This window comes from Peromyscus leucopus, chromosome 16_21 (assembly GCF_004664715.2).
Source record: "Peromyscus leucopus breed LL Stock chromosome 16_21, UCI_PerLeu_2.1, whole genome shotgun sequence".
Classification (NCBI taxonomy): Eukaryota; Metazoa; Chordata; class Mammalia; order Rodentia; family Cricetidae; genus Peromyscus; species Peromyscus leucopus.
The window spans coordinates 59,162,737-59,186,419 of record NC_051084.1 but is presented as its reverse complement, the minus strand read 5'-3'; the positions used below and the strand labels follow the sequence as shown (position 1 = coordinate 59,186,419).

Here is a 23,683-nt window from a genome sequence, read left to right as displayed (position 1 = left end):
GTAGTAATGAGTGTTTTTTTATTTGAATGGATCTAAGGAAGTCCCCCCCCCCCCAGTAGAGGGAGGGTACTTAAGAACGAGGATGTCTGTGGACTTGGGAGCATTTGTCTACTTTATTGGACTTTGTGTAATATTTTTTTTTCCATTTTGTCATGTCCATGAAAGGGAGTTGGCAGAAGAAAGAGCTGTATGTAGTCTCTTCATACTGATCTCAAATATTTTGCTTGAGGGAATTAGTGAGGAAGTAACCATCTCTTCGGAAGGTGAATTTATTCAACAACTACAGGTCTTATAATGCCTTTAACTAGGCCAGAAACAATGGAGTTCTTTTCTTTCACACGTGTACTGGAAGACCTGATAGTTTCAAAAGCTTTGCACATAAATAGCTTTACATTAAAAATTAGTTACACAAACTAGGGGAAAAGATACTCCTGTTACATTTCCTGCTTGCCCCCAGTCACACAAGTTCTCCAGGGCAGCTGAGGACACAAAGTTCTTAGGGCTGGTACCGGAGAGTTGGTTAGTAGTACAGAGGACATCTGCCAAGGAACAAGGTGAGTCCTTTCCTCCAAGTCCTAAGTAGTTACAGGCTTTGAACACAAGAATGATGGAGGTCATCACTAGCCAGAAGTCCTTGTCAATAACACAGGCAGGGAGGGAGGCACAGCCAAGGGGAGGAAGAGAATGAAGAGTCAGAGATTCAGAAAAGCATGGAGACCATCAACCTGGCAATGAAAAGTGTTCTGCTTCACTGGGGACCAGCTAAAAGGTCACAACTTTGGGGTGGCATATATTCGTTTTTCAGGCATTTTTTTTCTAGTATTTATATAAAGTCCTAATAAAGGCACCAAGAAATAGGAATATTGTATATTGGGAACCCCACTTAAGATGAGAATGCACTTTAGGAGTCCACAGCTATTAAGTATACTAGGATGTTTTTTGTTTTTGTTTTTTTAATGACAAATCTCTGCCTTATCTGTGATCCTGTCATATCTACCGAGTCTGGTTACACCATGACCTTAAAGTACTCAAGTCCACAAAAGATCTAGAATACCTTATTTTTATTTTTATTTTTCTCTTTTCTCTCAGATGTTATAGATTGGCCTGTACATTTCAGCTTACGGGGGAGGGTGCTTTTAGGAAAGAATTAATCCCCATAATTTCATTTTCCAGATAAGTGAATTATGTCCCATTTAAACTAAAACAACTAAATCTAAAAGGTAATTTCTGAAGTGTGTTTGTAACTTGTTGATTTCTCTAAAGAAAGAAACAGCCCCTTTTCAGCAGTGTTTGGTAAATTCAGGCTGTGGTTATAGGCCACACTTGTGCTGTGCCTGTTGAGCGCACTGAGGCCTCTGCTGTTTGGGCTTGGGACTGTAACTGTTAGTCTTCCTATGACAGAACTGTGTCTTTAAAACGTGGGGACTGTGCCTACTACTTCTCTATCCCCACAGCACTAGAACAGTGCCAGAAAAGGTTCCATAAATACTTGACTGACTTCTAAAGATAGCATGACTCTCCCTGACTGTTGCCTTTTTCAGTTAGTATTACTCAGGTTGGGCTTCATAGCCATGAAGACACTGTCCTGTTCTCTCTTGAGTTGCTCGGTTGCCTCAGTGGGTCCTTTTCTGTTCTTCCATGACCTGAATTTGAATAGGTACTTAAAGTTATCCTTAAGCCTCAGGAGTTACCTCAATTGTACTGCACAGGCAATTTCTAGGACACACTGCCTTCTATTGACATTAATGTGGTTCATTGTGCTAATCTTTAGTCAATGTCTTTGTGGACCCCAAGTCATAAGCTTTTTAAGGTATATGCCCAGTTTAGGAAACCTTTACTCTCTAGTTTAATTGGCCATCTGAACAGAAGTTGCCATGTTATACAGTAAATATCCAAAGTCCAGTCAGTGAAGACTGGAGTTTACCACTCTGCTTGGCTGGTTTCTGTTGCTATCAGTTCCTTTAGGACACATTTATTCTACACGTAAGACTCTCCACAACTGTTAGAATTCTGACTAAATTTTTCCACAAGGACATCTTGAGAGACCTGATCAGATATGTGTTGCATAACACATTTTCTCTATCTGTCCATCCACTAATCATTCAAAAAGAGGAAATTAAAAACCAACACCCAAATTACACAAATTTCCTCTTACCTTCTCTTATACCTTTAAAAAAAAAATTAAAACATGATTGCTGCTCCAAGGCAGAGGATTTCAGATGTGTGTTCACTCATGAATACTTGTTCATCTCTTACTCTAAGTAGGACTCTGTGCTAGAGTTGTTGGTACACCTGTGAACAAGTCAGGTGCTCTCCCTGCTCTCTCTTGTCCATTACTGCCAGACATTGTAAGGTTGTCAGGAGTGGGTGAGAAGCAGTTGCTGAATAGGTGGTGGCCCCATCAGAGCTGAGAAATAGTGTATGCTAAAATGGAAGCCTTTCAAGTTGCCGAGAGTCTAAAATTAAATGTCTTATCAAGGTCTAGACAGATTGGGAAACTGATAGAACTGTGAAGCACATAAACCCCAAGAAACTGAAATTTGGAGCAGCTTGCTTTCTAAAGCATTAATTAGTAATATTAGACTTCTCATGTCAGTAATTCGGGTGCATACTAGCAATAGCTTTCACAGTCTGGTTAACATACTCTAAAAGTGACACTGTCGTGTAAAGTAAATGTCCTTGAACTTAGAACTGCCGTATATGAATTTTGATTATTTTACCAAGAGGAAAATACTAGGAGAACAATGAGTCAGTCTTACTACGTTGCCCAAGTCTGATGCTCTTTAGAGAGTTTTCAGAGAATTGCTTATGCAATACCACTTTGCTCACTGTTGCCTCAGAGGGTTCACATTAATCATCTTCTGAAAGTTCTTTATTTAGGTGTACACTATACCTGAGCCAACTTCTGAGTTAATCAGTCCTGTTCACAGGTCTCAAAAGGTCTGTAGGTGGAAAACCACAAGGTAACTGGGCCAGGACTCCTATTTAACCCTATCTCAGTTCATTTTCCTTTATCTGGTGCAGCTTATCCTTAGTCTAAAACGTAACCCTTTTAAAAGACTGAGAAAAAGGAAAAGTCTGGTCCCTTGGAGGTTACTGCTTGCAGAAGCCTGGTTCTAGGTTCCCAGGTCTCCTATGGATGCTAGGCTAGAGTATTTTTGCTCAAATTTAGAAAGTCTGTGTGTCACCCAGTTGCCCAAGGGAAAATAAATGTTTCCTTTTCTCAACACTGCTATCGTCTAAATGCTTCTTTGTGTTTCCTGGTGGTCTGTTTGCTTCTGGATTTCTTTCAGTCTCTTATTAATATATACATAGGTCTCACACATGTATGCATGTCACATAGAGATGTGGAAATGTCTAGATGCAATTAGGTATATAAGTGAAAATGCCAGATAAACATTTGTTTCAGTTATTTTTCTGGTCAACTATCACTTCAGTAAGAAGGGCCATACATGACCATTCTTCTAAATGGTCTCATCCATTTAAAATGGGCTTCTACAAATGATACCATAATATGGGGAATTTACCATCACTGTAAAATTGTATATTATTTTCATAAGTAATTATATTTGTCTCTTTGTAAGTATTATGATGCCAAGAATTCAGTTAGATCTCTATTACCTAGAACACTGCCATATATATGTCCTTAATTTTTAATTATACATTGAGAAGCACTTTTAAATTTAGAAACTTGAGGTATATCTTAATGAAAGTTGATCATGATATCTCTTTTTAAAGCTGAGTATGTGCTAAAGTTTATTGTTTCCCAATGTAACACAAATAGCAAATGGAACCCAAATCCAAACTCAGGCTCTAGACTGTTCTTGTTGTGACTCAGCACAGCAAGAGAACAGTATCCATACTTACTAGTATGCCTTTACGGAGGAAATAACATAAACATAAAGGACAATGCATTAAAGTTTTCCACAAGCAGCTCTTACTGACGTGTGTCGGCCTTGTATCAGAGTAAGAAAGCTACGATAGCACACCAAGTGTGGTGGAGCCTGGAGGAATGTGGAAGCTTCTTGTCAGTCAGGCAGTTTCCTTTCTCCCCTGTACTTCTGATTTCATCCAGTTAAAGAAATGACCAATTTGGTTTTATTTTCCTTTCTTAGGCCAACTTTAAGGCAACCGCTCATTCCTGAAGATGTGATTAGTGTTGCTTTTTCTTCAGTCCCTGTGGGAGGAGAGTTAGGGACACATAGCTTGCTTATTTATTAATTTGCTCTTAAATCCTCTTAGGTGTCTCTTGCTGCCCAAAGACACTTTAGCACGGGGCTTAAGCAGTTAGATTTTGAGCCAGGCAGGGTTCTGTGTGTGCATTTGATGTATTTGGACTTCATGCTTTTCTTGCAAACTTCTCTGTCTTCTGATGGGCTAGAAAGGAAACATACAGTTCTCACATGAATTTCAGTGACAGGATTAAAGTTTTCTCCAATTTTTTTTTTATGAGGAAAAAGAGTGAACTATAATAGAAGTTTTTATTTTATGAAAATAAGAAAACAATTCCTTTGCCACAGTTCTTTTTCTCATAAATTAATTTTTCCAGTGGAAATAAGCTGCCATCTTTAATATAATGGAAAAGAAAAACTGGTAGATTTAATGTTTGTCAATGATGAGAAAGACTTAAAAATTAGTTCTGTACTGAGACAGTGTCCAAAGTATTTCAGTGCTAGTTTGTTGTATAAGCTTAGCACATTTTTCTTCACTTGGTTCTCCTGGGTTCTGTTTTTCATCAGAAGAAAACATTGTGTCATGTTAATATACAATAGCCACAAAACCCTGCCCTGGGATACTGCCCTTGGTGCTGTGACAAGGATCACTGTCAGATTGCCTAAAGTATAAAACGCCCTCTGCTCTGTTTTCACCAAATATAGTAGGTTACCTGAGAAATATGTGCATTGCTGCTGCTGTTTCAAAGCAATGGGTTATTGGGCAGCAGCAAATGTCTTTTATTCATCTCCTTAAAAAGAATTCTCACCATAGACTCAGCATCATGAGTCTGTGAGATCTCAGTATTTCTTTGTCGTAAAAAGTTATTGAAACATTGAGAAAGTATAACAAAAGGTCCACAAAGGAATGCTTTACCATTCTAGTGTTCAAACGTAAATGTTTTATGTTTTTACATATTCAGTACTGGTCCATTTTTGTAGCCATGCAATTATGTTATATTGAAAGTAACAGTGTACTTAAAAAAGTGTCATAAATAGATATCCTGTGGATGACTTAAGTGAATGTGTTACATTGATACATTATGCCAAATTACTCTCGAAATTGCTTTCATTTTAACTGATAATTCTCATGTAGATACTTGTTTCTACCAGTCTGCTATCATGATAAATTATCTTAAAAATATTCAAGTTAAAAAAGAGTAAGGTTTTTTGTTGTTTTTACTGTTTGTTTGCTTGCTTTCTTTGGGGGTGGAGCACTTTGCTTAAGCATAACAGATTTGTGAGCCATGCCAGGATTTTATATGTATACATATATAATTTATTAGCTGCAAAATGCTAACTCAAAATATTTATTGACCTTAGTTTTGATGACTACAAAAACCTAGTGATCCCTGCATTTTATTATTTTATTACTCTGGTAAGTCATATTATAGCTCCTAGCAGCAGGCATTCTTGATTCCACAATTGCCTGTTGTAACGCTGATTGACAGCGGTTTATAGACATTTCATGATCTCCTGAGAAGTACATGCAGTGCCTACCCATGTTGAAGATTGTGCAATCTAATGCAATAAATAAGCTTTGATTGTTGCTCATTATGACCTTAAATTTTAAAAGCCAGTACAATACAGAGATAGTTGTTTTGTCATTCACAAATTGATAAGAACCAAACTGCTATAATGGAAAGTAAGCTGAATAGATTAAAGCATAAACAAAAGGAAATATAGCAGCCATGGACCAGAGGCTGCATAGTGCGTTCCTCATTGGAGGCGTATAGGTAAGTCTAGCTTTTGTGCAGCCACATCCATACTTTTGGCTTAGACTTGCCCTAAGAAGTGGTGTTGCTGATTTTTATTCTGTGGCTATAATATGCCTCTTTAATGTATTATAATCAATTTAAAATCATTGTCAATTTTAACGTGGATAAAATAATTATATACATGTAATTATGTGCGTATATACAGGTCCATTTACCTTGCCACTGCTTTGTGTGATTATTGACACTTATAGTACATCTATATTAAAACCCAAAGTATAGTGTTATAAACATTTCTATAGGTAGTCATAGACTTTTAGGAAGTTAAAGGAAGATACAAAATGCTACTAAATGCCTAGGTAGTTTCATCTCTAAAATAAATCTTGTATATTGTGATTTATTAGTTATGAATATCCCCAACAATTGCTTTTACTTCCTCAGGAGGCAAGCTCAGTGTGGGAGGTGGAGAGTTTAGTGCTGAGTGATCACTTGGGCTCACTGGCTTTCAGTCGGTCTCCATCAAACATCACCATAGAGTGATCCCTCAGGTTTGCCTACTAAAAGGACAGACCTGAATATCCAAAGTCTTTGACCTCCTAAAATATCCACTCAATGCATTTGAAGTCATTTCTAGCATCCATTCCCTGTGTACTGTACAGTATGTTTTAGCTGAGGTTTGCCTGTTCTCTCCTGTTTAGATGAGGCAGCCACTGTGTGGCAGTGTCACCCAGCAGCACTGGAGTCTGCTTGAGCTCACTGCTGTAATGGAGAGCTCCGTTCCCTCACTAGGGCAGAGAAGCGGAGGAGCTTTGCGTTGTAGTGACACCTGCTGGTGTGTTTTATTTTGTCTAGACCACTTTTTGAGAAGGAATCATTTAATCCATTAGAATGTCACAAAAGGCCTCCCTTTAATGTCACCACATGATCTTGTGTAGCATGTGGCTTTGGTGGAGACAGCAACCAACATTTGGTTTTTACATTTGGCTTGAGAGAAAGAGCTAACCTCTTCCTCCAGAGGGGACTAGGCCAAAAGAATGAAGACATGGTTATGTGTTAAAGTTGGAAACATCTGTATAATAGTATCACAGGAAGTGCTTCTGAGAGCAGGTACTCTGAGAGAACATGCCTGGTACATCATGAGGTGTCGCCATGTTATTTTATCATTTTATATCATCTGAGGGTATTCAAAGACAGAGTTAGCAGTTTTATTCCATTTCTGGTGAAGCCAGAGTTTTCAAATGAATGCTGGACAGTGATAGAACAATCACAGTACACCGATGCAATTTTTAAACTTGTATAAATGTTGCAGGAGTAGATTCTCTTTTTAAAAATTAGTATTGAAAAGAAGGTTAAAATCATCTTTACCCAGCCCCCCCCCCCCCCCCCCGCTTCTTTCTTTGGTTGTATTACTGCTGTCACTCCTCTGTGTTTGCCAGATACCCTTTCCCAAAAGCACATGCACATACTTTGTTGCTTGATTGTAGACTTGAAACACAGTGGCTAGTTGTCAGAAGCTACTTTGTATTAAAGCATTCACTAGAGAGACAGAATAGTCTTAGTATCTTAAGTCATGCTATTACCAATTTGATATTCTGTTAATGACAGTTGTTTTTAAAGTTGCTCCAGTATGTCTATAGTAGATGTACAAGATTTAACTCAAAGATTGATAGTACTATAAAAACAGTGATTTACTTATACAGTTGTCTAATAAATGTTTCAATTTTTAAACACTGGTCAGAATACCTTTGATTTGGCCACTGCCACATACCCATCACCATGGTTGTAGCCAGAATTAGCTAACTTTTCAACTTAAGACCCACAGTTGTTTATTGTGACTAACGGTGTCAAAGTGGTCTGTGTTCATGATTCACGTGGAAATATGACTGAAATTGGCTGTCAGGAAATTTTACTTGAACATTTTTTTCATTACATCATTGAAAATTCATATATATCATCATTCAAACCCTTAGGATCCCAAAGTGTGTGTTTGTGTGTATGTGTGTGTTTAACTTGGATTTTCCACACTTAAAACACTAAAAGGAAGTTTTAAAATATATATGAATGAATTATAACAAGTTCATCTGTTAGTGTGTCCAAATAATTACCTTGAAGGCATTAAAATACCAGACATTAGATAGTGACATTCATATATTTATTCTTTAAATATTTACTGATTATACCCAATAAACTCTGGCTCTATCTTGTTGATTTTCTTCAAACAGAATGAAGTTGAGTGAAACTAAACTAACTTGTCAAGTAGCTTGGTTTCTCAGAGATAGAAAGTTATAATGATGATGGTAATGAACAATGAGTTGGTGGTAGACAAGCATGCAGAGCATAGTAACGTGGAAAGGATGGAATAGATAGTTCCTCCAGGGTGACAGGGCACAGATTTAGACAAAGATCAGTGGGGGCTGCTTTGGAAGAGATTCTGGATTTGGGATCTGACAGTATGGGGCTAGCTAGTTGGGTGATGAAAAGTGCAGAAACAGTTGAGTGAAGGATGCGCTTCTTGAAGTTCTTTGAGATGCCATTCCTTCAGGGGCACCAGAAGTCCAATATGCAGCGCGCTGGGTTGTGAGCCTCCCATCCAGATTCCAGGGGATGTCAGCTTGGATGTGGCTGCTTCTCAGCACTCACTTCTCCTTGGGAAGTGGTGTCACTAAAACCTGTGTGAGGAATGAATTCGATTTCCCCATCTCTGCTTTCTCTGAGTGTTCTCCTATTTGTGCTTTCTAGCTTTGGTATTAAAATAATCCACATCCTCTGCTGTTTTCCCAGTTACACAGCCTGGCATTTGTGTCACCCATCTTCCTTCCCTAGCACCTGTCTCACTAGCCTCACTTCTCACCCCTCATCTTCTAACTACTGAGTTCTGGAGGGTCTCAATATAGACTTTTATTTCTCCATGACTTTTTTCTGATAAATTTCAATATATACTGTCCTCCTCAGTGTACAGCCCTCTCAGGTCCCTACAACACACCTTCGTCTAACCACTTTATTTAATATTCAGCATTGTCTCAGTTAGCATCTAACTCAGGGGTGTGTCTTGACCCACCACAGTCCCTTCTACACTGAGATTGATACATATGGCCTGCAGATTAGGTTGTGTTTTGAGGGAAAAGATTGGTAATATTCCTTACTCCTTACCTAGCATTTTACAACATTGCTAGTGTGTGGCAGGTACCTCTAAATGTTTGTCTAATGCATGAATGAGGGATTTGTGTCTGTTCCTGAGATGTGTGCCACTCTGGTTCATAGGTGGGAGTCTCATCATGTAGGCTTCTTTTTCAGTGTGTTGTATCAGTGATGACTTTCTGCTTCACTATCCAACAAATCAGTTTAGCAAATGACCTCCAAGAACCATTTGTGTCATTCATTGTTAGAGAAGAATTTAGGGATTGACGGGCTCTGTTTATGTGTACGCTGCCAGTTATAGATTTGTTTCCTTCCACATATAAGACTTTAAATTCCCAGCATTATTTTAGAATAGTTAGTGTACCATTTTAATGCATGTAATTTGTATTCCAACTGACATGTTTACTCTGCTCATTTGATTGATTTATGACTTTATAACCCATAATTAAGATAACCGGCTATCAGTAATTAAACCTTTGAATGGTATCTGTCTGCAGACACAGTTGAACAGTTTTTCTCAGTTCTATGCAGGAGTAAAGCACAACAGAGTCATTTGGCTAAGATAATGAGAAGGTGGACTTGTCTTCCTGAAGTTAAAAGACATAGTTATAAGTAGAAAGGAACCTTCTGAGACTATTTTGGGAAAGCATAGAATGTTAAATTTCAAAATTAATCAAATTCCCAAGTGGTTAGGGCCCACCGCACAGACCCCAGGAAAATCCTGGCGTGTGCAGAACAGGAACTGAGCAGTCATCAGGAAAGTAAGCAGTCTGCAGCCTTCTCACCGGCTCCAGACCTAGAAGCTCTTCTGCTCTAACACAATCTTGTCTCTCCAAATGCTGCTGGGCTTCCTGAGGCTTGTGCTGCTCACCACCAACCTGCTCTAGAGAGCACTGAGTGACAGATACTGTAAACATCCTACACTCTCAGCTGTGAAAAGTAAGAAAGCTGGGAGAAGGCTGTTTACTCTCTCTGCCTTGGAAATCAACTAAAGAGAAAGGAATTTTAGATGGCCTGTGTCTTATAGTTAATCTTGTCACTGGTCTGTTATGAGATCAACTCTAAGAGGTAAAAGGGTGAACTAACTCACTCATGGTAAGAAATGCATGATGCTTTGCGAGATCGGTTATTTTTTAACTCTTTAAAAAGACCAGGTATAATGGTGTGTCCCTAAAATCCCAGTACTCAGGAAGCTGAGACTGTTGGATAATGATGTAAAACCAGATTAGGCTACCATGTCAGATTCTAGGCTAGCCTGAACTGTATCCAAAAACCTTATCTTATAAAAGGTTTATTACATACCCACTGAGTTTGTGTTGTCATGACTGGGACTTGCTACTTTATCAGGGATCACAGGCAGTGTAGATTCTCATACAGAAAGAATGGTATGATAAGCAATTTGACTAAAGCCTGCTATTAAAAGACAATGTAAATATACTTTTCCTGAAAAGGTAGGATTGTGGGGTGCAGTTAGAGGACATATAAGAAAAGAATTTTAATCAATCTGTAGAGCTAACTTCCAGGTTCAATTTTAACCTGAAAAATAGCAACCTGTTTCTTTTTCCAGTAAATAATTTAACTTCATCTAAAATCTGAGTCTTTTGCCTTGGGCATTCAAGCAAGCATCTGCCACTGAGCTACATTCCCAACCCAAGTTTTGCTTTTGTTCTAATCATTGTCAAAAAAAAGTCTTCTTTTCAGAGATAATGTAAATGAAGTATGTTCTTATACAGCAAGCTCTTAAGAGGTTAACATACTTAATGCTTATAGTAAATTTTAGTTATACATATTTATTCACATACTGTAACCTTGGTATGCTAGCATACCTCAGTCATTTAAACTAAAAGACATTCTATTGCCTTAAATATATTAGAAGAACATTTTATTTTCCCTGATCCCTAAATATAGCATATAAGACAATAAGAAGTATTGCTTCATGTAGGTCTAGTAAAAACAAGTATAAGTACAGTGACTTCAGCATGTGAGTTCAAGGAAGTATTTGGACAGACTGGTCTTGAATCTGTTACAGACACTGATGAAGCACTAGCTAAGCCACTCAGCTTGGATGGGTCATTAACCTTTCTAGGTTTGCCTCCAGGCATAAACCATTTTCTTCCTAGTATGTTCTCATTGGAACAGTACTGAATGTGACATCACTAACTTGTATAAGTAAGCATGCTTGAGAGGTCAGTGGTTTGTTTGTTCGTGGTTTTTTTTTTATATATATCATATATACATATCACATGTATTTGCTGAAAAGATTGTTAACCAGTTATGTAAAAGTATGTATATTTAGTGTATGTTACATAAATGCAAATATTGTAATTGTACAAGTAAACTTAATTACTTTGAACCTATGTTCGGGTTTGTAGCTTTATCTTTTCATTATATTTGTATGTTCTTTTAAAAACGCTGTAAACACTTTAAAAGAATAAACTATGAGTAGAGGTAAATGTTCTATTGGAAGAGTAAGCTTTAATGAACAATTTATTGTAAGCCTGTATTGTTTAAAACTTAATAAAAATAAGCGTTTTACATATTTCATTCATCTATCAATTATCTCCTTGTCTACTCTTGTATAAATGAGTAAATCTTTAATACATTAATTGTATGTCTAGTGGCAATCTATTTCTATAAAACTAGTTTGACTTAAATTTCTCAATTTGAGTATATTCAAACTCTTCATTTTGAAACTATAGAAAGTAGGTTATTATAGTATCAATTACTATAAACAACAAACAAACATGGGGATGGGGTTGGCATGTTTCCACACTGCACTGAAGAGTGAAGTCAGGGCAGACTGGCTCACCTAGCCAGAAGGAGGCTTTCAACTCTGGGAGGTGTTACAGAAGCCACTGCTAGCTAGCTCCTTGCCTGTGATACCTCAAGGGATTTCGATAGCCATCCTCAGGCCTTTGACATGGCTTAGTGGGCGAAGGTGTCTGCCACCAAGCCTGATGTTCAATCCCTAAGAACTGTATATTGGAAGGAGAGAACCAACTCCCCCAAGTTCTCTTCTGACCCCCATGTGCATACTGATGTGTGCATACACATGCTGAATAATAAATGTAATAAAATTTAAATTAGTCCTCCACCATCATGGTAAATTTTTGAAATAAAAATTTCTTTAAAGACAGGGATACAAATAGACTGTACATTTAGTGTTCTTATTTTAATGGTTATTGTAGCTGAAATTTTACTGGGGAGGAGAATGATTTATGATTTTTTGAAATAGTCTTTTAAAAGTTTTCATTAAGGAAATATTTCTTCATCAAACACCACTTTAATTTTTTAATCCTATATTTAACCAAAAGAAAAAAAAATCTTGACCCTTTTATAGATCAAATCCCAGGCTTCACAGAATACTTCTCATCTGGGGACTGTGCAGCTCCATCCATGTGTAGGTCATTTGAGATATTACGCTTTGGACAGTGCCACCCAACAATAGATCATTTCAGCCCAAATCACAGTAGAACAGGAAACACGGTCTTACAGATAGTCTAATTCTCATTGGAATTGGAACTTCTCATGCTATCTGTACTGTACCCCCGAGACACTATAGGCCTGGAAAAGATACATATGATCTGGGTCATCTAAAAATAATCAAAATTAAATATTAAAAAGTTTCCTGAGTAGATTATGTGACTCCACACATCCTACAATGTTGAGATTTTTCAAAGGCTTTGTCACTAAAGTGCTATTTTGTTTTGTTTGAATTAAAACTTTAATTTTTAATAGTAACCTCAGTTTAAGGGGCAGATATCTTAGGAAAAAGAAAAGAGATTGTGTTTTTAAAAGAGTGAATTCCTGATATGTTGGTTTCCATGATATGGGAATTTGATATATAGCTTCTTAACAAGTTTGCTAAGAGAATAAAAGAAATTCAAAACTTTAGATATTTAAGCTTCAACTGTGTTTCTTAAAGTGTTGCTCTTCTTTGGCTCAGGGGAAAATGCTATTTTTAATTCCAAGGTTTATGAGGGCAAACCCAGATATTGTGTAGTCTGATCATGATTACCGCTTGAGAATCTGACAGCAACACTCGGGACTTGGTGGCAGTGTCATTCAGTTCTTAAAAAGCTGTGACTTTTTTAAGCAGTGTTAAAAAGCTTTCAACACTAGGCATAGACCCTCCTCTAAAAGAACCTTCAGTGGATGACAAGGAAGCTCTTCTGGACACAGCAGGGCATCTGTCTGTCCTTGCAAACTCAGCGGCTGTGACAGTGAATGGGAACTGTGCAAGCTCAAGCCAGACCAAATCCCAGCATAGAGGAGAGAGTGAGCTGTCAAACCCCAACCCCAGATGTGGAGCTTGGTAAATTTGTTCTAAGTGTGTACATAGTACCTGGTAAGTCAACCACAACTTCAATGTAGGCCACACATTAAAGAATATTTGGTCTTGATGGGAAGGAAAAAGGATACAAAGTAGAGAAGGAAGTGGGGTGGCTGGGTGAGTCTGGGAAGAGTTGCAGGATTGGAGGAGGTAAATAAGATCAAATAGGAAATTCTCAAAGAACTAATAAAATTTCCTTGAAATCTCATTTAATTTTTGCAGAATTTTAATACAAGCCAGACATGTATATGCATAAAGAGACCAGTTACTGCCTAATGTCTGATAAGACATGGTTGGTTGCATTGCACTCTGCAGTTACGCTAGGCTGTACCATCCCAACCCACTCCACGATTTTATGCTCGACTGAGTCATGGCGTCTGCCACATTGCTAAGATACACTACACAGTAAGGGCTCAAATATCTGCTCTTGACCCCATCAAGGCTTCTGGAATGTAATGTCTCCTGTGACGAGTAGTTACTATGATAACTGTTAATGCCATAGCAGAAGCCAGGCTTGCTTCTCAGCTTTGACTTAACATTAAAATTCTAAATAATGGGGCTGGAGAGATGGCCAATGCTGGTGAAACATTTGCTTCACAAGCCCGAGGACCTGGGTTCAAATCCATGTGAAGCCTGGTGGAGTAGTGGGTATCTACAGCCCTGGTGTTCCTGTGGTAAGATGGGAGGCAGAGCCAAGGCAGCAGTGCACAAGAGACCTGTCTCAAAACAAGATAGAAGGTGAAGACTGACAGTCAAACTTGTCCTTAGGTGTGAACACACAAGCACCTGTGTACACATACGCATGCACTCACACCACACATGAATTTAATCAGATCCTGATGAGGATGGGTGGGTAGTTACTGATTAGATAGTTTTAGGGACAGGAACCTCAATTCTTGTCCATAACCAAAGAGCCAAGTTGGTATTCATGAAGAATTTTATACAGTTCACTATAGTATATGTTTAGAAAAAAAAAAACAATTGTCTTCACCAAACCAGAAACTTTCTGAAGGTGGAAATCTACTTGTATTTGAAAATTTGAAGTTCAAAACTGATTACTCAGAAATACATCATTATATGAATAAGCCACCATTCATGAATCCTACTGTCTAGTAGTTCCTAATCTGGGGATAATATAGTGTCCCTGTAAGCATTCTTATTCTCGATGATCAGGGTGTAGAACATTGTACAAGCTTCTCTAGGGCAAGTGACAATTGACATACGGAAGAGTGAAATATTTTTAAAAGGTCAAATGTGGAATATCTATTACCTGCAAATGGAGGGGAAACTGCCAAGTGTTACAGGTTTTAAAAATAAAATGAAGAACCATATAAGCGTAGATGAGTAGACTCCATATTGAGATAAAATATGAAGAGAATAGGAATTTTGGACACTTACAGAGAAAATTAACAGTTGTGTGTAAGACTTATCACAATACAGACTTCAACAAATACATGAGGTAATAATTTACAAAAGACATTCAGATAGCTATTAAAATGGTAAAACTGTCCACAATGGAAGGTGTGCAGTACTCAGGGCAATGGCTCTTGACTGGAAGGTTAAGCCTTCAAGTGACAGTTCATTGGCTTCATTCACATAACCACATAAAGTTTCAAATCTGAGTTGACATGACATGCTTGAATTGCATTTTAAAAAAATGGACTATGCTAATGGAGTCCACAATCCTATTGATCAACTACTCTGTATGTTTATCCTTGAGATTAGGAAACTAATCAGAATTAATGGAGAAAATGGCTCTAGTTTTTATGAAACCTTTCTTATAAAAATGAGTTTTACAATGCTGTTACCTGCTAGGAAGAAAAGATACGTCTATTGTGATAAACATGATTGCCACTATAGTTGTTAGATTTTTTTTTTTCAATGGTGGCACTGAACCTGGGGCCTCACACACAAGGTAAGCAAGCTACATCCCTAGCCCAACCAAGTACTATTTTGGAATCAGATTTGAAAGAAGTGAAATTAGCCTAAGATTTTCTTATCCCAATTTAAACCCATGTGCATTACCATAGTGTAATTAGAATTGGTCCCTTTCCATTTGTCCTTCTCTAGGAGCCAGGAGCCCTTTAGTGTATATCCATCCCAAGGTAGAAACAGTAGGCTGCAGTTGTCTTTTTTTTAAAATCCAGATCCCCTTGGCTGTAGTTGTCTTTAATGATATGGTCATGAGTAGATACCACTGAGATATAAAATAATCCAAAAAGTGATGGGGCAGTAGGTCATTTTCAGCTGCTAATTCTATGGCAGTGTCACGTTTTCCCCTTCCTTGGTGTCAGGGACAGGGAGTGGGAAAAACAGTGAAACGATGTCTCTTAAAGACTGTTAAATTGCAGTCATGTTCAGTGATCTCATAATACTCAATTTGTGTGGAGATTAAATAGCTTTCACAGTCAGGAATATATAACAAGTCCCTGTTGGGTAGGGAATGTTTAATCCCAGCACTCAGGAGGCAGAGGCAGGCAGATCTCTGTGAGTTTGAGGCCAGCCTGGTCTACAAAGTAAGTTTCAAGACAGGGCGGTTACACAGAGAAACCCTGTCTCAAAAAACCAAAACAAATAAAAAACAAAGTCCCAAGATTCAGACTTATTATACTAACAATATACTAAAGTCCATCTACCTTTGTGTTGGCTAAAAATTTAGTTCTATTGAAAATTAGAAACTAACAGGTAAAGACAAGCATAGCTAAGAAGTTACTAAGAACCTACAGAGGTCAGCTGAACTACACGGGAATTCACTGAATAGTAGATGTTATCTCAACTGCCATGAACAAAGATGCCCTGTTTAATGCAGTACAGGGGCTGCTGAAGTAGGTGTAGTCCTTCCAGTACACCCCAGAGTAAAGAAGCTGAGAAAAGGTACTTACAGCATGTATCACCAACAAGCCACTACTCTTAAATTTATTGAAATTGAAACATATAGATAAGGACATAAAGAAGTCTTGTGGAGATATGGACAGACTGAACAAATAGCTTGAGCAAACAACTAAAAAAATAAAAATAAAAAAAATGGTCTTTAATTATATGGAAAGATTGGCAATTACATCCACACCAAAATAAATGATAAAAACCACAAGGAAGGTCTACTTTTCACACATCAAACTGGAAAGGAAAAATATCTCCAAGTTTTACAATCCATTCTGTTTGTGAGGTGATAAAGAAACAGGGCTATGGCCAGGAGATGTGGGCAATGGCTGTACAGAGGGGAAATTGTCTCTAACCCACCTCATCTAACTTTGCACTACTGATCTTCAGGGAGATATCAACAAATACCGTTCATCCCTGATAGGAAACCGACCACAGACCAAAGAAACAATTTTTCCCAAGTCCAGTCTGGCAATTAGTTTAACTGGGATTACTGTCAGGAACATTGGAGGAACAGACACATTCATGCCTTGTGCACGAGTACCATGTGCCATATGCTACTCATGATCTAGCCATCTAGCTGCGCTGCCTCAGGAGCCTTTCTCCTTTCCACAAGGAGAAGTTAGTGTAAGCGACTTGTACAGCTAACCCCACTGCTCTGGTTTCAAGATGGCAATGGCCGTGTGGTACCTAAAGGACAAAACTCCACATCTCAACACACAAATCTCTAAGCTTGACCACATTTCCCCAGTAACATGATACGAAAATATCTTTGTACAAGATTACTCATAAAATATTATTGGTGATTGTCAAGCAAATGAGTACTACAGAGCACTTAAGCAGAATAATAAAGAATTCTAGCCTGGCTGTCGTGGTGCACACCTTTACTCCCAGTACTCAGGAGGCAGATGCAGGTGATCTCTGTGAGTTTGAGGCCAGCCTGGTCTACAGAGTGAGTTCCAGGACAGCCAGGACTACAGAGAGAAACCCTGTCTTAAAAACAACTCTATGTAAGGATAAAGAATGATTTACAAGCAGTATAATTAAGTGGGAAAGTTAGAAAAAGCATGTAAAGTATATTAACTATTGTAAAAAGGAAAAAATTCTTAACACAAACAAAGCAGTGGACAGTCCAGTTGGCTACTTATGGGGGATAGAGAAATTGGACAAAAAATACAGGAAGGAGGAACTCTGATTATAGCACTTCACATAGCTGGGTTTGAAATCATGCTAATTAATATTCTATATATTGTAGAAGTAGAATCAGTGAGATGAAGGAGGGAGTACAAATGAAATGCACATACCTAGTTGATTTTCCATTGAATACCAGGTCACGACAAGGGGAAAAAGAAATGAGTGAACAGTTTCTAGACACATTTCACTGCATACCCTTATTCTTGGATTAGAGGTGAAGGGAGAGCTGTGAACAGCTTACATGTTATTATCATAGTGGCATGTGTAAAGTCATGCTTAACCTATTTTAAATGCATTAGATAGTTGAATAAATGAGTAAATGCCGCGAGGTCATTGGGTTCTCACTGGAAAAAGAAGCACAGAAATACAGACTGATAGAAAGCAAGACAAATTGGGGGGGTGGGGGGCTTTGAACCAGGCACCTTTGTTTTGATTTTATGACATCTGATTTCATCTGTGTATGAAATTCTATGTACACGTATACATGGTTATGTATTATGTGGGTGTGCCACCCCCTATCCCCCATTAAATGGCCAAGAAGCAAAGACCAGAATCACAGTGAGCAAGCCTAGAACTAGACTGACCTTAGTGAAAGAAACCCAGGAATCTAGAAATGAGACTTCACAACTCAGGGCAGCTCATAAAATATGCTCTACCTATAGCTCCTAACATTGGCATTGCCTTTATAGCCTAGAATCCACCCACAATTACTTCAATTTATCTCTAACCAATCCATGAAAATGATCCACATTAATGAGGTGTGTTATGCTGTGATAATGTGTATTTTGCATAATGTTCAAATCTGTACCTTCTCATGAAAACAAAATCAACATTTTTGTCAAATTTATATGGATCCTCAAGACATTAAAGAATTTCACCAATTACAGTTGTCATTTACTTCTATCCTGTTTGCTTGCAAAATGATCTTCAAAGGCCGCGTAAAAGTAGGATTTTAATACTCACAATAGCAGCTCTCCTTATATTCAGTTGGTTCTGCATTTCCACTTCTGTGTGTGTATCTACATTATGAATTGAATGTTGTCATGGTTAATATTGTTTGTGAACTTGATGGAATTTAGAGTCACCATGAAAACAAACTTCTGGGCATGGCTGTGAGGGACTGTAGATCGGGTTCATTGAGGTTGGGAAAGCCTCCAACTCTGGGAGGCGTTATTCCAGATGCAGAGGTCCTAGACTGGATCAAAAGGAGAAAGAGGTCTGTTGGGGGCGGGCCACCATTCTTCTCCCTCTGCTTCCTGACGGAGGACAGTATGAGCAGCTGCCCCATGTTCCCGCCACTATGCCTCCCAGACCACAGTGGGCCATACCCTCACACTGTGCACCAAAAATAAAGGCCTCCAGCCTTAGATGACTTTTGTCAATATTTTGTCTTAGTCACAAGAAAAGTAACTAATATAAAAGTTTTGCTAGAAATATCAGAGGAGCGACAGCAGCATGAGTTAGCCACATTGTAGAAAACTCTCAGTAGCTGACGGGGAAACTCAAGATGATCTACACTGTGGATGTGCTGAGACTTGGCAGCCAAGAATATACCTAACAAGCTGAAAACAGAGCTAACACAATGTTCTGTATTGCTTTTTGTTGCTGTGATAAACAATGACCAAAAGCAACTTTGGGAGGGCATTTCAACTCGCACTTCCGGGTCACAATCTGTCACTGAGGGAAGTGAGAGCAGGAACGGAAACAGAAACCATAGAGGAGTGTTGCTTACTGACAGACTCATGCTCAGTCAGCTTTCTTCTACTGAACAGGTTCTCCTGTCAAGGGTGGTGCTACCCACAGTGGGCAGGCCTACTACATCAATCATCAATCAAGACAATCTCTCACAGACATGGGAATGGGCCAGTCTGATCTAGACAATTCTTCAACTGATGATCCCACTTCCAGGTGACTCTAGGTTATGTCACAATAAAAACCAGGACATGAAAGTCTATCAGGAAAAAACCCATTACAATAAATTATCCTTCTGTGAACACCTGGCTAACCCACCTGACATTTTTATTATCAGTTGGTTTTAAATGATGACTACCGTTTAGATCGGTAGCCATGATAGTGCAACCTGTCTGCCCTGTAGAGGAGTTGCTGTTACCCAGATTCGCAGCCATGCAAGGCCAGTGGACTTGAGGCCTTGGAGCTCTGATCCAGAAGGATTGAACTTTGGAACAAAAGCCCAGAGCAGTTACCCAGCAGCAGTAGCCAGTGCCTCTTCCCTTGGAGGAGAGTCCACAGGGTAGGGGAGAGGAACTGAAAGCTGATTCCCCTGGGCTTGAGGAAAAGTGAAAGTGCTTTTTAAAGGCCCAAGAAGGATCACAGATCAAGGAAATTTTGAGTCGTGCAGTTTTGTTAAGTGTGAGCCCCCGGCTCTCTGGAAGGTACCTCCTGCTTCTGTCCTGCACTGCTAAGCCGTCCCCACTTTCCTTGAACCTATGTGGTTGCCTCTGGCACAGAGAAAGAAGTTCAAGTGACTACATTATGAGATCAAGGCTCTTCTGGCCGGCAATCCAACCAGAGGCACGTTGTCACTACCAGTTTTAATGTGTGTTTGCTTCATGGTTTTTGTTTGTTTGTTTTTGTTTTTGTTTTTCTGGATAAAATGAAAATAGACTCAAAGAGTTGAGGAGGGGACACCCGTTTGCTTCTCCTCCCTGCCCCTAAACTGCCTCTTACTGTACTTTCAAGTGGCTTGTGAAAGGGATTAAAAACAAAGGGTGAGTATGACAAATAGACACTGTTTCTATTGTCAGCCTCTGAAGTTCCAGGAACAGACTGAAAGTTCAGCCTAGGTCTATGAAAATATCAGCAGGCGCCAAAAGGCCAGCGCCAAGGTCTGCCTCTTTGTGGGAGAACTAAAAAGCTAGAAAAAAAATTTTTTTAAAGCTTTGGCAATGATGCAAGAGTCCTATGAAAAGAGTGAGAAAGAGAGAATGCCTCTGAATTAATTAGATTTATGAGCTTCGGAAAGAATGTTTTCTCATGATCCTGGGCCTCTAAGTGTTAGTTGGCAGAAATTTTAAGACCAGGAGATATTTATTTACTCTCTACATGCTGCTGCTAGTACAGTGCAGAGGAAATAAGTCTGAAGTAACTTGGAATCCTTTAGAGAGGGATTATTGGTAAAAATAAATAAATATTTTGTGTTCACAATAAGCAGATATGTAACCTTAAAAGGCTATTCTAAGTTATTCAGAATGCCAATCACATGACATCTTTTTGAAATTATTTCTTTTCTGAGATTATAGTCTAATTACATTATTTTCTCCTTCCCCCCTCCAAACTCCTATAATACCTACTTTGCTGCTTTCTTTAAAAATTCATGACCTCTTTTTTCATTCATTGTTGTTATATATGTATATATAATATATATGCATACATATAAGAATATGTATATACTTAGGTATTTAGGAATATATATGTATGTATATGTATATTCCTAATTGCATACGTACAGCCTGATCCGTCTGTATAATGTTACTTGTATGTACGCCTTCAGGGCTGACCACTTGGGATTGGACCAGCTGGAGTGCTGGTGTGTTCTTCCCTGGGGAGACTTATTTCTCCCATTCTTGGTATTCCTCGATTCTCTGTAGTTTTGTAAACCATGTGACATTGTAAGACCTTTTTTTTTTAATAAATTTAATTGTATTGAGAAAAAAATCATAACTGAGCCTTCACAATTTTATGTTATTAGAAATTTAAATTAGAAACGCCTGTTTTTTCATTTTTAAAATATGTCAAGTAACACAGGGAGAAAACAAAATGTATAAAGTGAAACTGATGCTAAAAGTTGAAAGCGTTTGCATACATAATGTAGAAACTTAGAATAAAATACATGATTGAAAAATCACTAAGGCAAACACTTGGGTTTTATTTAGTGATCAAATTATAAGACATTTAAGTACCTCACTGAATTTTAGTTAGTAGTTTCCTTTTTCACAAATACCCATCGTTTATCAGAAATAAATTTATTGCTTGTATTTCTAGAGAGCCTCTAATGTGTCTGTAATGATAGAAAATAAACAGTAGAGGGCACTCTGGTTCTCTAACAAAATAAATTGTTCCAAAATCTTTTGTAAATCAGCAAAATAGAGGATAAAATTTGGGCAACATGGTAAGCATAAACAAAGGTATAAAAACAAGACTTTTCACTTGTTGTAGCCAAAGCAAAGATATCTCAGGATAATTGAAATATCTTTCTTTAGTCAGCCTATAAAGACATTGGCTGCCCTGTGGAAGAAAAAACAAGTGTTCTGAGGACTACAAATTGAGGTTCCATCATTTCAAGAATATTTCATTAAGCAACAACAACAACAACTGACATTCAGTTTTAAATTCCCTGACACACTAAATGTTTCTGATTTAAATCAGTAAGCTCAAGGCTAGTGGTGGTGGTGGCTCATGCCTTTAGTCCGGGAGGCAGAGGCAGGCGAATCTCTGTGAGCTTGGGGGGCAGCCTGGTCTACAGAGCGAGTTCCAGAAAAGCCAAGTTCCAGAATAGCCAAGGTTACACAGAGAAACTCTATCTTGAAAAACCAGAATGAATGAATGAATGAATAAATAAATAAATTAATTAATTAATTTAAAAAATCTGTAAGCCCATTAGTTACTGTGTCTTGCTGTAAAACAATTTAGGGTTGAAAGTGTCTATTTGGCTTACAGGTTTTAGTCCATCATCAGGGTAACCAAGAAAGGCACTCCAGGCAGGAGCTTGAAGCAAAATCCAATGGAAGAATGCTGCTTGCTGGCTTGCTTCTCTGGTTTGTTCAGCTACCTTTCTGATACAGCCTAGTCCCACCTGCCTAGGGATGCCACCACCCCCACTGGGCTGAGACATCATCCTATATCACTTAGCAATAGGAAAATGCCCCACAGATGTGCGCACAGGCCAATCTGATAAAGCCAATTCCTTTAAGATTCCCTCTGTGTACGTATACCAAGGTTTGTGTGAAGCTGACAGAAACTAATCATGACCTTGACATTATCCAGAATTTGAAGACATAATTTGCCTGCTCCAACTGCATGAGCAGTAATGGTAGGTAACTGTACATTTCTTCCATGTTGCTGTGACACTCCTAACCTTTGGCCTGAATTTAGAAGTGTTGGTCAGTTTTTTCTAGAATCATCCTTTATTATCACCTTTGTCGTTTGGGTCATAAGTCATCATTTTATAGCACAGTGACTTCCTTGTACCACCTACAAATCCATTCTAATGTTATATACACACCAGCAATATTATATGGACTCGTGGGAGTGTATCTATACATCTATGCATATATATGTAACAACAGTAAAGAGTCTGGGCTGGCTGAAGGCATCCACAGGCCTGCCTGGTGCCAATTCAGCCCAGGCAGGTGAAAGACAGCCACAGGCCAGCCTGAGTCCTCATAGTCCAGGCTGGCTGAAGATGTGTCCACAGGCCCACCCAGCGCTTTGCACTGCCGGGTAGGTAGGTGCCTTTATGATGAGCAAATATATGGTGGAGAAACGGAAGAGAAAGAGAAGAATGGTTTGTGTGCTGTGGAAAGAGGCAGAACCGAAGAAGTGAAGGCGGTGAGGAGCAGGCTGATGTGGGTGGCCTGCTTGCCACGTGAGGCCAGGGTGATGTCTGGCCCTGGGCTGGCTGCTGCCAAGGGCCATGTCTATGTCTACGGCCACATAGCAGCCAGGGTCTGTGCTAGTATCTGTAGCTACTGATACCATCAAAGGCCATGCTGATGCCAGGAGTCTGGGCCACCACCTGAGGCCATGTTGGTGTCTGAGGGCCATGCCAGTCTGAGTGGTCCTGCACTGCCACCTGGGGCCATGGTGGCATCTGGGCCCAGGACCATGTCTGGGTCTGCGGTCCTACCGCAGCCCGGGCCTGTGTTGATGTCCGTGGCCCATGTTGTCACCAAAGGCTACACAAACTCCCAGGATTTAGGCCACAACCTGTGGCCATGTTGGTGTTCGAGGGCCAGGCTGCCACTGGGACCATACTGATCTCGGTGGCCTGTGCTGCCACCAGGGCCATGGTGTTGTCTGGGGCCAAACTGCCCCGTAGGGCCATATCTGGGTTCTTGGCCCTCTGTAGTCGGGGACTGAGTTGATGTCTGTAGCTCCTGTTACCAACTAAGGGCTGTGTGGATGCTCAGGATCTGGTCAGTCACCTTCGACCATGTTGGTGTCAGAGGGCCATGCTGCTACTGGGGCCATAG

The 23,683-nt window shown here is 39.1% G+C and overlaps 1 long non-coding RNA gene across 1 annotated transcript in view; it reads left to right on the top strand.

The window, feature by feature from the left end:
* The window catches only part of LOC119086775, a 52,977-nt gene that overhangs the window by 11,644 nt on the left and 17,650 nt on the right, over positions 1-23,683 (top strand). The gene's annotated exons all lie outside the window — the stretch shown is intronic.